Source organism: Haemorhous mexicanus, chromosome 1 (assembly GCF_027477595.1).
Source record: "Haemorhous mexicanus isolate bHaeMex1 chromosome 1, bHaeMex1.pri, whole genome shotgun sequence".
NCBI classification, from domain to species: domain Eukaryota; kingdom Metazoa; phylum Chordata; class Aves; order Passeriformes; family Fringillidae; genus Haemorhous; species Haemorhous mexicanus.
Genome location: NC_082341.1, coordinates 94,110,831 through 94,124,718, shown reverse-complemented (window position 1 = coordinate 94,124,718; position 13,888 = coordinate 94,110,831). Strand labels below are relative to the sequence as shown.

General features: G+C 39.4%; 1 protein-coding gene across 18 annotated transcripts in view; it reads left to right on the top strand.

Moving 5' to 3' along the window:
- LOC132332309 (poly(rC)-binding protein 3-like) overlaps positions 1 to 13,888 on the top strand; it is a 497,066-nt gene that overhangs the window by 413,576 nt on the left and 69,602 nt on the right. The window contains exon 1 of one of the 18 annotated variants that reach the window (XM_059856487.1): positions 7,049 to 7,100. The exons of the other annotated variants lie outside the window; for them this stretch is intronic. The gene's annotated coding sequence lies outside the window, so the exon portion shown is untranslated. Of the gene's footprint in view, positions 1 to 7,048; positions 7,101 to 13,888 lie in introns of those variants that run through there. 18 annotated transcript variants of the gene reach the window in all.

Here is a 13,888-nt window from a genome sequence, read left to right as displayed (position 1 = left end):
CACTTTGTCTTCTTTCTGAGGATCTTGAAACATTTTTGAAATGTGAAAGAACATTTTCATTCAGTAATCAAAATGTGTTTGCAATAAAGCTTTCATTTTCTTAGAGACTTATAATTAATATACAAGAAGGCACTGTAAATATGTTTTTCTTTCCTTGACTTTTCAGCCCATATTGAGCATTTAGCTGTCACAGCTTACTGGAAAACAATGTATGCTGCTCTTTTCAAAAGAAAAGAGATCACACCATGTTTTGATATGTGAATTGCTGAAGAAAATCTGCAGGTTAATTTAGCCTTGTGATTTGATGGATCTTTCCAATTGGGTTAACAGTGAACACTGCAGCTCTAAGAGTGACGAAGATGGCAGTAGTAAGAACTGACCACTCCTCTTGTTTTGCCAGCAGAAAGGCAGGTCATGGCACATTGCTGAGACATTCAGCACCAGAATGTCCTCCTCCATTCATGGACGGCGTCAGCATGATTGAGAGCCAGCAAGGAATTACAAACAGATAGCAAGCTGTTGTGTGGTCACATGAAAACAGCAGAAAATTTTAACCCTGGCCAGCTAGAAATGGGCAAAACGACTAGGGAAAAATGTGGCATCTGATTCTTCACTACCATCCATTCTGTGTAGACAAGTGCAGTTGCACAAGTGTTTTCTCAGCCAGCAAAGCTATTTTAATAAGGTTCCATTCCTGCACTGTTTTTCACCCACTTCCACTCTGCTGGATGATTATTTGTAGGGTTGTGCTACAAACCAGACCCAGAATTTGGGTTAATTTTTTGGTTTGGTTTGGTTTTCTAATCTTCTTTTCTCACTTCAGTACAGTTTTGTTCAGTACGGCTTGTTTGTACAGTGTATGGTTGCATCAGCATGACTGAGGGGATGGAGGACTGCACAAAAGAAGTAGAAAAAGAAAGAAAAAAGTATGAAGACTTCTTAAAACTACATTTGTCATCACATGACATGTTTCTGTATCTCTGCTTTCATTTTTGCAGGGTGAAGGTGTGCAATGCCACTGTTCTGATGTGACAGCACCTTTTCAGGAGTTTTCTAATGAAAGAGAAAGGGGAATTGTCAGGAAAAAAACCCATTATCTGTCACTTCCCAAATAGTATACGGAAACAAAGCAGTTTCTTGTAATGAAATATTCCTTGTTGTCTGTCAGGTTATGGAAGGGGGCTGCTGAGGATGTGAAAGTAGTAGCATGTGTACGGGAGATAAGGATGTACAACATGCATGTGGGCTTGCCTGCTCTGGCACCAGGAGATTGGGAGTCTGAGCTGTAAGTGGCTCAGGGTCACTTACAGTTTTTAAATATATATTTTTTTTTATAGAGAGAGAGAATATATATATATATACACACACACACACACACACACACACACACACACACATATATGCATAGAGGGGGAATGTTTGATTAATTTGAAATTATCTTTTATTCTGTGGCCATGGAGGTTTTAATTCAGCTTCATGGCCACATTTAAAGACTTATCAGTGTTTAGAAGGGGTAATTACATTATGCATGAAGCCATAGTTTGAAACCAGCAACTTCTAAACAAACTGTTAAATTTTGATCTCTCAGTACCTCAGGTACTTATAAACCAGGTTGTATTAAACTGATTCATACTATTTTGTAATGTTAATTCAAGCCAGATTGCCCTATGATGGGATAAACCAAGTTGGGTGCACACACAGCCATCTTTGAATGCCAGATGCTGTATGTTGTCCAGTCAGTTTGTTATTCACTGTGAACAGTTCAGGATAAACCTGGAGCTAGGTAAATCAAACCCAGTATGCCAGAGAATGGCAAACACACTTAGAAAAACTTTATTTTCTTTACAGACAATTTACAATCAGGATAAAAACATGGTGTTTGTCTAACTGCTGACAAGCAGTGGTTGATCTAAATCTATTGTTCACTGTGATCCCTTAACTTCTCCAGATTGGCAAGATTTTGGATTTAATCTTTGGTGCCAGTATATGATAAATTGTAACTGTCACAAAAAGTGTGTGGTCATAAAGCCCCTTAAACACACAGGGATGTGTATGAAAATAAGTGGATTAGCTTTTTACCTACCAAGAACAAAAAGGACACGGAATCCTCAAAATTAAATTTATTAGAAAAACAAACTCAAATGAAGCCAGCACTTTTAATCTACTAAAGATGTAAATGGCTGCTCACCTTGCAGAGTTCAAGGTAGTATTACAAGGATAAGACCCAGTTCGGTATACTTTCAGTCACAGTGAAACTAAGGGCACCTGCTTTGTTTACAGCTTTGAATATCAAGCTTGTACATTATAGCTTGCACTCAGTAAGCACAGTAAACTGCTTCTGGTTGGTGTGTGGCTCTGGCCATATATTGGCCTGGAAGTTGCATTGGCAGAGTTTAGCGCCCAAGAGCTGCATATTGCTGTCCCTCCATAGCCCATGCTGGCAGAAACCTGCAGTATTGATCTAGTTAACCCTTGCTAGAAAGCAGACTAATGCTCTCACCACTAAGCCTACATGTAGGACTTGCTGTAGTTTCCATTTGCTTTGGGCTTGTGTAGCTGTGGAAGCCTTGATGCCCTTGGTCTGAGCTTGGTAAGTCCCCAGATAGTCCGTGGGATGTTACTGTCTTCATTGGCTGCAAAATTTGCAGCACGGGGCTGTAATTTTTTCAGACTTGAGATGGCAATGGTGGGATCTATAGGTCTAAATAGCAGGCCTGGGCTTGGCCAGAATTCCTGCAGGATCTGGGGCACAGCAGCAGTATAGAAAATGGCACAGCTGGTTGATGACTTCAGCTGCACCTGAGAGCTTGGACTGGTTTCTGTATATTCTGGCTGCACCCAGCAGAGGAAACGCCAGGCATGGGCTTTGCCCATCTGAACCTGGGCTTCAGGGTGACTCTGCCTTTTTATGTAGTGTGTGTGCTCAGTGCTTGTGCTGTCTTCAGTCATTGCTAGCTGTGGGGTGAAGGGACAGGGGACAGTGTCCCTCTTCCACATGGAAGACACAACTCCTTCCTCTCACAGTCCAGAGAAAGGCATTTATGTTCAAGCAAGGAGAGAACTGGCCAAGGAAAGGGACTTTTCCCTTAAAGCTCAGATTGAAACTGCTCTGGGCAAGATCTGAAAAGAGTAAAGGGAGGGAGCATGGCCATGGGTTCCTGCTTTGGTATTCTACCAGCTACATGATATTTGCTAGCTGCTACTTCATCCAGAAAAGACCTCTCTCTGGGAAGAGCCATTGTTATTCTAATACATGCTGCAAAACTGTTTTGTGATTAAAATTGGAAAGTGGGATTCAGAATGCCCTTCGTGCAAAAAATAAGACTCTTTGTTTAAAATTATAAAGGAAACAGCAATAGAATAACTCCATTTTCCATGAAAGAGCTGTTTTCATGGAAATCTTGCAAGCAGCCTGTCTCAGTTACTTAAGGGAGAGACCAACAAGATGCCTTTTGTAATAGGCTGTGCACAAATTTGCTTCCAGCAAACCTACATGTCTCAGTTACAAGCCTATATTTTCCTAGAATATGTGAGTCATTTTATCTTCCGCTACATAGATTCTTAATTTTTTTTGTAAGTATGTCATCTGAAAGGAATTTCATAGCCACAAGTAAGAAACTGGTCTGATGACTCTGGTGACAAAATTAATTACCACAGATCTCATTTTATGAAAGAATGCAGGTGTTAGTGGATTCAGTCTGCACTTAAAAGTCAAACTAGCTAGGTTGTGTTAATAGTCCATTGGTAGGGAGAAGGTAAGATCCATTGAGTTTTGCATTTACTTCCTAAAGTTGGATGACAAAACAGTAATTTTCAGAAGTGCCAGGATGTCAGCAACAGGGGAGTGATGTGAGAGGGTGTGTGGGGGAGGGAGAAGAGCATGTAAGCTGTAAATATTCCTCTACAACAGCTTCAGGGAATAAAAAGACTCAGATTTTTTGTTTTTGCATGACCTGAAAAGTACTGCTTCTTAAGTATTTAGTCAGCTTTGCTCTGTTGTTTTGCTATTATTTTTGCTATTACTATTAAGAGTACAGTAACATTTCAGTATTGCAGTTATCTTGGTTGTCTGTACTCCTTGGAGAACTGGCTTCCGCTGTTTTTCAGCGGCAACTGATATTTGACATATTTTTAGGTAAAAGAAATAAAACCTTTAGACTAGTTTTTCCTTTAGGAATTATTAACAAAGCACCTTGCAGAAATTCAGAATATTTGGCTTTTGAGTTTTGAACTAAATGGCAGAGACCTATAGCAGGGAAGAAGGCAGGCTCAGAGTGAGGGGAGTTTGCCTAGGGCTTGGGGATGTCATTACAGATATCCCTCTATTAACACATACCCACCTCATATAAAACATGCTGCCTTAGGCTTTAAAACTACATCTTTGAAGAAATGATGGCAGTGATGTGATTTTGGAAGTTTTGGGTGTTTTTGTTTAGCTAGCCATAATAACAAACTCCCTGTGTAATTCTTTTCCAAGGTCCTTATGTTTCAACAGAATTTATGCATCTCAGACTTCAGGGAAAAAAAAAAAAAACAAGAAACACACAAAATTATTAAAATTATTAGGTTCAACATCTCCAGACTGTCTACATAGTTTTTCTTCAATTTTGCCATTAACCAAATATGTCACAATGAGAAATTGTGAAGTAGAGCCTTGTGGAGGCTATCAGTAAAGCCCAGTAAATCCTTCAGACTGGTTCACCACCTTTCCTATTTAGAACACAGGGAAATCAAGAGAAACAGAAGGAAACAATTAACACATCAGGTATGTCTGATATATCCTTTCTTAAATTGCCTTGGTTTTCACCCTCTTATTTCACAGACATCTACCATCAGCCTTTCATTATCAACAGGTTGCTGTAGAAACTGTAAAGGAGTGTTTTTCTGTAGAAGTCACCCACCAAGTGTTGTGCTGTTCTCCTTTACATGGTTTTTATATGCCTGATACCCTCCTCAAAGGTCCACTTTGTGCCCAGAAAAGCCATCCCTGTGACCTCAAGTCTGCACTCACTTGTTCTCACAGATCAGGGAAGCTGGATCATTAATTTTATATATCCACAGAAACTGTGCTTCTGCAGCAGTGCTGCCCTGCTTTTGTTTGGTGCTGCAGTTTACGGGTCAAAAGTGCATGGACTTAATATTTTATTTGTGCCTCTTCCATGCCAGAAAGGCAAGACACGTGTACCCTTGCCTGTCACTGTGGCAAAGGCTTTTCATCCTGTGAGGTGCTGAGAATTTGTGCCTCAGCTCCATAGGGGACCCAGAATAATCTGGGGCACGTCTGCAGCCTATGGCCAATCCAAACTGACATTTGCACTGGGAAGAACAATACATAATCTGACATTTGTGTATAGAATGACTGTGTGAGGAAATAGTGGTTGCTGCTGCATTTTATGGGGTCAGAATAACGTCTCCGAGCGCTGGAGGAGTGTTGGGGCTGATACAAGCAGTTTTATGCATGTAGGACTCTGTCAGAATGAACAGACATATATGTGCATGCGTATTGCATGGCTGATCTCTCAATTATCTTGATTTTACATTACAGTACAGTCTGGGAAGACTGTAGATGGCGTGACTGAATGCTGTTGCAAAGACAGAGCTTCCACTTTGTGGAAGCAGTTGAAAACTTAGATGATCTGCTTGGGGCTGTTGCAGTCTGGGAAAATCGTGATTTGTTTTATAAAGTAATGCAGACTAGTTCCTCTTGGCAATGTTTTGGTGCCATACTCCAGAAGAAGATACATCAACCCTGTTACTAGTGCACATTGGTTCTACAAGCTTGTGTGTGGACATGAGGGTGCACACTGCTGTGTTTCTCATATTGAACAGCAGCTAATTAAGCAGAGCACAGTGAAGCCTCCCACACAGATCATTTTCCTTTTGTATCTTATAACTTCTCCTCTCCTGAGCTGAAGGATAGCCACAGACAGAAACTAGGTCTGCTTCTGACAAACACAGTTGATTTTCATTCAACCACTATAAATTGATTTCACTTCAAGGAGGTACAAGTAAGATCCTTGTAGATGAAAATCCATTGCATCAGAAAGCAGTTTTAAGTAGATTTTCTTAAATGCTGCAAGACCAATGGTTAATTTTGATAGAGCACGTCAAGGGGAAAGGGATGAGGAATAGTTGGTATGCTGTAGAGAGGCCCTCCTTTGGTGCTGACCTAAGAGCAATAATATGGAACATCTCTTCTGATGCATTGTTGGGTGTACCTAATTGATTCCAGAAAGCCTTGGACAGTGCCTGTGAGCAGCTGCTGGAAGATGACTGTCCTATACATAAGATCTTTCAAATAGAATGACTGTAGACAACATTTTGTTTCATGACAGCTAGATTTCATGTTTGTGTCCACACGGGGCAGGTTCCAGGATCCTTTATGTGCTTGAAATTAGGAGCCTCAATCACTCCATTTTACAGTCAGCTAGGTAGCTAAAGACCTGCCAATATCAAGATGCTCAGGAGGCTCTGCTGTTTCTGCTGGCGCACAAAGATTTCACTCTTGGAGAAGCTATTCCATGTTATAGTGTAGCCTTTATGGTGTCTTCAAAAAATTGCTCCTGTGCCCCACCTAAGACAGGATTGGTGGGCTAAAGGCAGGCTGTGCTTCTGCATAAACTGAATTCCTCTTGTTGCTGGAGTTCAGTGGAAATGTCTTAGAGCATGAGCTGTTCTTCCTGCCACTCCCTGAGATAGGTCTCAGGTGTTCTGGATAGGAACCTGTGGTTACAGGAAGAGAGCTCTTCCCCGGTGAGGACTGTTGATCATGTGACAAGACCCAAACCAATTTCCACTGAATTTCCACTCTTTCCAAGCGGTTTATTCAAATTTGCTCAAAACTAAAGTTTTACCTCTTAAAAAATTGGTTTAAAGAAGGCAGACTGGCATCACCACATGCAACAAGCTGACACCTCTATTGTTCTCTTAAGTAACCTGAGTAAAGAGCCACTTGCCCCCATGCTGCCCTGTCCTGACTTGACCCTGACCTTATAAACTGCTTTTATTATCAGTGCTAAAGGGAGTGCTTTGGCTTCTCTCTCTTCAGTTGCTACCAGTGGTTTGAAAGCTTCATTCCGAGTTCATGTGGCTAAGCTAAGGTAAGTGTTCAAACATTTACCTTGTCCTTAAGAGCATTTTTTAATGGAAGAGTTGCTGCCGAGCCACATCGGACCAGCAGCACAGCACAGGCATCTCTTCCTTGTCCAGGAGTGGTCACAAGCTGGAGCTTCAGAGGAAAATCAGTTTTCACCTTGGCTGTTAAACAGTACATCCTTACAAATTCTTTAGGGAGAATTGCTAGTTAAGCATGATGGCTTTTGTTCTTTGGTAATACTGGCAAGACAACAAAGTCTTGTCAGACTCTCTGTCTCTTATGCTGTGTACATTTTACACTGAAGCTCTAGAAAAGCAGTGAGTAATTTCTTTGCGTGGCCACTGGCCCTGTGCAACTGCTGTGTTACAGCCAAAGGTTGTGAGATGGAAAATGAGGGGAGGAATTAAATTTGTCTAAATTAAAAGGAAAAAAAAAGAAACAAAATAATTGTTAATAGTCTCTTAATAGGACTTTCACAGCATGCTCTGTCACTAGAACATATCTCTCTTCAGGGCAGTTTCCCTACCTGATTAGCTGATTACAAAACTTCTGTGCATAGCTGATATCCTCTCTCAAATCTTCACCTCATCTTCAGACATCAGAGTGGTATCAAGGACCTTGGTTAGAAAGGGGCAGAGAGATCTACTGGGTTTCAAGTAATTAATCAGCAAAATACACTTATGATTCTTTTCCTTTTTGCTAACTGCAAATTTTTGGTTTGGTCTGTTTCCTTCCAAAAGTTTGAGTTGTTTACTTTGGGGATTATGTCTTTTATGAAAATAACCAGACTTCCAAATGCAGATTGTCAAGCTTGCCAAGTTACTAGCGCACTGGTTGCCAGAGTTTTGCTTCCTGTATTGCCTGTAAGTAGATCAACAATGTGGAAACTTTGATTTTTTTCATGTCCTCAGCTCACCTGCTGTATTTTGCTGAGGAAGGGTGAGGCAGTGCAATACAGAAGAAAGAGGAGGAATTTTTTGTTTTTCCCTTTTGTGACCTTCTCATGGGGATAACAGCAAAGAGCATGGGCACCATGTCCAGCTATTGTGTGTTTGCATGATACCTGTTACTTCTGGGGACGATGATTTTTCTTCACTGTTTTCCAGAGAACAGCAGGGCCTTGCTTGGAGTTGTCTTTAAGTAATTCCTAGGAAATATATGTGTCCAAACCAGTTAATTTCTGATGTGCTTGCTGCAGCAATATAGCCCAGAAGACCAGCAAATAACAGGAAAAAATCTCCAAAAAGAAAGGAGCACAAGACAGGCAAGATTTGAAACTCTCAAAAGTAAGACAGTGTTAGGAATTGTTTCACTTGTTATCCTTATGGTCTAGCACTCCAGCACTTAGAATTTTAGTGGGCTTTGTCCCTAAAGCCTTGCTGTCTGCTTCTGTTGGCAGAGCTGCTTTCCTGCAACGTTCTTAGGGAGGCAGTGGATGTGTCTTGACAAGTATATGTTCACCCTCCACAAAAAAACAGGCAAAGAGAACAAAAAAATGAAATAATACCTGGCCAACACCTGTGATCTTTTAGAGGGCACATCTTTAACTGCTTTAAATGGTTGTGGGTTAACAAATCCATCTATAACACAAAAGTAAACAGGAGTCAACAATGCTGGTTTCCATTGTGTTGAATCAAAGCTCAGGCAGGCATGGGCATGTTACAGATGCCTTGAACTTGGTCATCTGATACACAGGTGACCCAGTTCACGAGTGCTGGTATTTGGGAAGTTATGCTGAGCTGTGTGCTCGGCCCATAGCTGTGCAGTGGCACTCGGCAACAGGTGTTGGCTGTAGCTGCCTTTGGAAGGATGTCAGGTCAGGCTGGAGCCTGGATTTAGCTCATTTATTACAAGGACTTTTGTCAACTGTTACGGATCACTTCAGACTGCATTGTGATTCTCAGTGGATGAGGTTGCAAATGTAATTCATGAAAATTTTATTAAACTGATCAAGCACAGCATGAAGCTTTAGCTAGAATGTATTCCATCTATGGGCTCCCCCTAAACATTAAAGGGAACTGACTTAGTCACTCATCTTTTCATGTATCATATCATCCATCAGATAACAACATTTGCAGAAGCACAGGAAGAGGAGAGATTATTTTGACGTCTTCTGCAGCATGCAGCATAGATCTGCTTTCTCTTTTTCCCTGTCTCCAACTCCGTCTCTGTGTCTCTCTCTTTTCCAATTTATCTGGATTAAACGAGTCTCTGATTATTCTTTATGCCACTGCAAATAAAGTCATTTTCAGAAACAGATGTCGAAAGAGCCCAGTGAAATAATCCTGGAGGCAGATGCAGTCTTCCATAAGCTGCCAAGTGCATGGTGCAATCAAAGTGATGAAACAAAATGGAACAGGCTGCAGAAAAAGTAATTAAATTATAGTTCCATTGTAGAAGCACATTTTAAAATTACTGAGATTCAGAGCCCATAATGCTGGTATTATAGTTGAAAGAATACTTGCCATAGGTCATGAGCATTTTTTTTAACAGTTATTAATCATGCTTGACTGGAAAGACATGTGTAACCTACAACAAGCAGTGGCTGTAGTTGTGCCAAAGGAAGCTTTTGTTCCCTGGAGAGAATTGTATCAAAGGCCAGTGTGTCCTATTATTACGTGTGCAATAGCAACGTGCAGAATCTGAAACAGGCTTTTCAGATTTCAATACAGAGCACTGGAGGGGAAAAAAGAAAACAAGTATTGTATCTCTCTGAATACTGTATGACCTCCTTTTCCTCTTACCAAGTTAACTTGCTTATTGACTAAATAATAGTAAAAAAATTTCTAAAATATCCCTCCCCAACTTTAATAAAAATAATTCCAGTGCTCTAGTATAAATGAAAAAGAAACAGAAAATGTACAGAGTCTTGGAGACTGGAGATTAATAAGACTTGATGGGTTCATTTGCCTCTGTTTCCTTTACATTAGACTGAACAGTAGCTAAGATCCACCTCCATCTTTCTCTCAGTTTTAGTAAGTAGGTTTGTCTTTTCTCCTGTTAATGAGCTCCTTTTTCTTTTTTTCATTTTCTTTTTTCTTTTGTTTGTGATTGTGTTTTTGGATTGCATTGGATTGAGGTTTTTTGGGTGGCTTTGGTTATGGATTGTCCTGGTGCAAATATAAAATTGGAGTTGGTTGTGAGAACATAGATGCTTCTTATTCCCCTGCTTCAAAGTACAAGTTTCAAATCTTTAATTTGTAGCCTGGGTCATCCCCAGGTCTTTGTATCATCAGGTCTTTCCAGATGTGAATAATTTTTAAGAACTGGGTTTCTCAGTTGTTGTATTATTGCTTGTATTGTAGAATTATTGTCACTTTTTTCCCACTGTGTCACTTTTTGGGTTATTATCTTTCTGCTCCTATTTGGGCTCTTCTCTTTATAGTGTCTGCAGTCCATCCAAGTGACAGTCATTAATGTGATGGTAATACCTTCCTCAAGTTATTGATGTAGACAGTACCAAAACTTTAGTAATGCCTTTTTTTTTTTTAGAGAGGTTTATATTTATTTATTTATTTACTTACTTACTTACTTACTTGCTTACTTGCTTATTAGTAATCCACTCCTGGGTGTATATCCACAATATATCTGTGATGTTTCTGCAATAAGTCAGCAATTATCTTCTCTTAACCTTTACTTTTTTCTTTTGAATGAACTACTGTATCACTTTGTAGTCCCAAGTCAAATGTGGGAAGGTAGGGGCACCATAAAATCATTCACATTGGCAAAGATCCTGTCTTGTTCTTATAAAGGAAGTAGAGCACCAAATGACACACCTGGTTATGTCGATGAAAATCTGTTTAAGGTAGCGGGACTGTGTATGGGCCACAAAGCTACTGGAGCAGCTATGGGGGAAAAACAATGTGTGTCCTCTGTCTGCTTAAAGCACCTCTTGTTGGGAATTTCTCTGAATCTGGGAGCTTTTAAAGTGGTTGTATTAGTTCACTTTCAGAGTCCCCCCCTTCCACTTTTGCTCACTCAAGGTTGTCACTGGGAGAAGAAACTCGCAGTGGCCTTCAGTTGAACCATGACCTTGCACCTTCTTAGTCTATGTCTCAATGAAACTTCTGTGAACCTGACACATTTTTAAGAGTTAACCCTGTTAACTCTTAAAAATGTTGAAAGTGTTGGGGAAGCTTGTATTCATTCATGGACATATATACAGGTACGTGTGTATGCATGTGTTTGTACAGAAAGAGACTGAAGGTTAGACAGAATGGCAGACATTTCATGAAGCAGTGTTTCAGCTGAGCAGCTTGGTGAAAAAAATGAGTTGTTTCTTCAAAAAGAGGCTCTTTGCTTTCTAAAGGTTCCGTAGAAGTAACAAATGAATGGCTAGGGCCAAATGCTGTGCTAGGGCAAGATATAGTGGCTCACTTTACAGCTGGCACTTTTAAGTCACTAATAAACTATTTTATGTTTTTCTTTGGTTTTGAATACTTCATTACTTAGACTGGCTTTTGAGCTTTAAAGATTCTCCTGGTTTAAATCAATGACAAAAATATCGATATAAGTGGCTTAAATCTTGGGATGTGTTTGGCTCTTAACTCTGAGTATTGACTGCCCATAAAAGAGTAATTTATTGTGGGCTGAGTTTTGGTTTTTTTGATTGGGTGGGGGTTTTTTTGTTAAATCTTTTTTCAAATGAGGCTCTGGAACTTACTGGATTTCCTTACCTACTCCATAGTCATTAATTTCACAGTGAAATCTGTGTAATGCTGTATGTTTTCACTAACAATCAGTGGCTGAGAACTTAAATATTCAGGTTGTGGCTTTTGAAGGCAACAATTCCAACGCTCTGACAGGACGTTGCAACATTGCTTTTTGTTTTCCCCTTTTATCCCCATGAATGATGGAAGTCTTTGCAGCACTCAGCCATATTTGCAGATGTTACAGCTGTGCTGCTGTTGGACTGGTTTCTGAGACAATTCCCTCTTTGCCTCAAGCAAACACAAGTGTGGCATCCCAGGAGGGAGCCTGTGACTCACACTCCAGAGACTGGTACCCATCTCCTTGCAACTGAAGGACTGGAGCTCATCCTCTTCCCTTTCTGAGAGGCTGAGTGAGTTTCCCTTACTTTAAATAAGTATTTATTTTATTCATCTGGGAAGCTTGAATGGCTTTTCAAATCACAGCTTTGTAAATAACATCATGAAAGTGATGACAAAAGTGATGTTTTTTCTTGTTTGTGTCAGAGTTTCAATTCTATCAATATGTAATATTTTTATGTTTAATGTAGTTAAATGTATCATCATTATTATTAGCCTCATTTCACTGACCGACAACCATGTTTGTGGTTTGAGTGAAACAACTGAGTCATGTTTATCAAACCAGATATGTCTTGAAAGCATTTAATTTACAATTAGGTTGGACAAAGATATATTCTAGGACAGATATCATTTCAACACCAATGGAAATATAAAACCCCAAATATATTTAAATATCTGCTTGTTCTGTGCTCAGTGGGAACATACTTGATGGGTTAATGTTTCCTGTTAAAGAATCTTCTGTATTTCCTTGACTGTTCTTCTGATTTCGGGATTTTTTTCCTTTGATCAATATGCAGCTGTTCTTACTCCTATATATAGTGGCAAAGAAAATTATAGATCTCTATGTCTGTGACACTGTTTTTATTGAAGATGAAAATCTCATTTAAAAATCATTATGTTCAAAATACTTGTTTATTAGATTACACCCCAGCAATGCGGTGCATAATGTTTTAAAATTTGTCCACATCTGTCATGTAAAAAATTGTACCTTACTTGCTTGTCATTATTTAACCATATTCTGTACATATATACATACTATGTTGAAATGTATGCTTTTTTTAATGCATGTACATAAATCTTACTTTGAATAGATTGGAAATAGACTGGGTGAACAATTTCTCTGTTCTCTTATACATTTTAAAAAATGGGAAAGAGACTTAGGCTTGACTGTCTTCTTGCAAGTACATTTATTTTTAAATCAACAACCAAAGCTGTTGCTTTATTTGTTTTAAATTATATTAAGGTAAATTTAAAATTTAAACACTTTTCCAGAATGAAATTATTTATTGAGGAAATGTCAGAGTCATGCATTTGACTTTAGGGGGCAGAGATTATTTAACAAATATACCACACATTCACAATGTTTTGGTCATCAGAACACAGATTTTTTTCAGGAATAGGTGTGGACCAAAAATCTCTTCTTATAGGGTACGGCCATTCTTTTAAGCAACTCTGTGCTGGACAGACCACTATGCTACTTGTGCTACTTGTACCTTCCCTGTGACTTACATGTACATTTCTTTATTAGATTTATTATCTCACACCATATGGAATGATTAATCCAAGTTAGGTGGAGTGACTGTTTCTTAGTTAAAGATAAGCAAGTAAGGCAAAATTTCTGTTTGAAACAAGCAACATAAAAAATCCCAGAGGTCTGAAAAATGTGGTGTTTTCTTGAGGGTTTGGAGCCACAGGATAAAGTGGCAGTTAAAGCTGATTTTATGCTTAAAGCTATGATTAGAGCTTTAGAGTCTGGTGAATAAGTGGCCTACCATATGCATAAATTGTCTTCCCTGATGTTGCAAACTGGCATGTTCGTGATGAAGCTTACAGTTCATTTCATTGCTGCCATTAGGAAAGGAAAGAAAGCACCTTCTGCTCTGTCCTCCTGCTCATCCTCAAATCGTTTTGGAGAATATTTGTTCTGAGTAATTTATAGTGGGTTGCCATAACTTTCTTGTGGAAGCATTTATGTTGCATTAGTCCAGCATGTCAGCTTCTATCTACAGGAGCTTTTATCTGC